Source organism: Echiichthys vipera (assembly GCF_963691815.1).
Source record: "Echiichthys vipera genome assembly, chromosome: 22".
Lineage (NCBI taxonomy): Eukaryota > Metazoa > Chordata > Actinopteri > Perciformes > Trachinidae > Echiichthys > Echiichthys vipera.
Window position 1 is genome coordinate 2,268,780 of NC_139847.1, and position 1,835 is coordinate 2,270,614.

A 1,835-nucleotide genomic window follows, 5' to 3' on the forward strand; every position below is an offset into this window, starting at 1 on the left:
CCAGTAGAAACAAAACCAGTAGAAACAAACCAGTAGAAACAAACCAGTAGAAACAAACCAGTAGAAACAAACAGTAGAAACAAACCAGTAGAAACAAACCAGTAGAAACAAACCAGTAGAAACAAACCAGTAGAAACAAACTAGTAGAAACTAACCAGTAGAAACAAACCAGTAGAAACAAACCAGTAGAAACAAACAGTAGAAACAAACCAGTAGAAACAAACCAGTAGAAACAAACCAGTAGAAACAAACCAGTAGAAACAAACCAGTAGAAACAAACAGTAGAAACAAACCAGTAGAAACAAACCAGTAGAAACAAACCAGTAGAAACAAACAGTAGAAACAAACCAGTAGAAACAAACCAGTAGAAACAAACCAGTAGAAACAAACCAGTAGAAACAAACCAGTAGAAACAAACCAGTAGAAACTAACCAGTAGAATCAAACCAGTAGAAACAAACCAGTAGAAACTAGTAGAAACAAACCAGTAGAAACTAACCAGTAGAAACAAACCAGTAGAAACTAGTAGAAACAAACCAGTAGAAACTAACCAGTAGAAACTAACCAGTAGAAACTAACCAGTAGAAACAAAACCAGTAGAAACTAACCAGTAGAAACTAACCAGTAGAAACAAACCAGTAGAAACAAACAGTAGAAACAAACCAGTAGAAACAAACCAGTAGAAACAAACAGTAGAAACAAACCAGTAGAAACAAAACCAGTAGAAACAAACCAGTAGAAACTAACCAGTAGAAACAAACCAGTAAAAACAAAACAGTAGAAACAAACCAGTAGAAACAAACCAGTAGAAACAAACCAGTAGAAACTAACCAGTAGAAACAAACCAGTAGAAACAAACAGTAGAAACATTTGTGTGTTTTTATCGTACATTTGTGTGTTTTTATCGTACATTTGTGTTTTTATCGTACATTTGTGCGTTTTTATCGTACATTTGTGTTTTTATCGTACATTTGTGCGTTTTTATCGTACATTTGTGCGTTTTTATCGTACATTTGTGTGTTTTTAAAGTACATTTGTGTGTTTTTCTCGTACATTTGTGTTTTTTTATCGTACATTTGTGTGTTTTCATCGTACGTGTGTGTTTTTATCGTACATTTGTGTTTTTATCGTACATTTGTGTTTTTATCGTACATTTGTGTTTTTATCGTACATTTGTGTTTTTTTATCGTACATTTGTGTTTTTATCGTACGTGTGCGTTTTTATCGTACATTTGTGTGTTTTCATTGTAGATTTGTGTGTTTTTATCGTAGATTTGTGTGTTTTTATCGTAGATTTGTGTGTTTTTATCGTACATGTGTGTTTTTATCGTAGATTTGTGTTTTTCCCGTAAATTTGTGTGTTTTTCTCGTACATTTGTGTTTTTTTATCGTACATTTGTGTGTTTTTATCGTACATTTGTGTTTTTATCGTACGTGTGTGTTTTTATCGTACATTTGTGTGTTTTTATCGTACATTTGTGTTTTTATCGTACATTTGTGTTTTTTATCGTACGTGTGTGTTTTTATCATAGATTTGTGTGTTTTTCCCTTAAATTTGTGTGTTTTTCTCGTACATTTGTGTGTTTTTCTCGTACATTTGTGTGTTTTTCTCGTACATTTGTGCGTTTTTCTCGTACATTTGTGTTTTTATCGTACATTTGTGTGTTTTTCTCGTACATTTGTGTGTTTTTCTCGTACATTTGTGCGTTTTTCTCGTACAATTGTGCGTTTTTCTCGTACATTTGTGCGTTTTTGTCGTACATTTGTGTGTTTTTCTCGTACATTTGTTATTTTCTCGTACATTTGTGTGTTTTTTTCATATATTTATGCGACTAA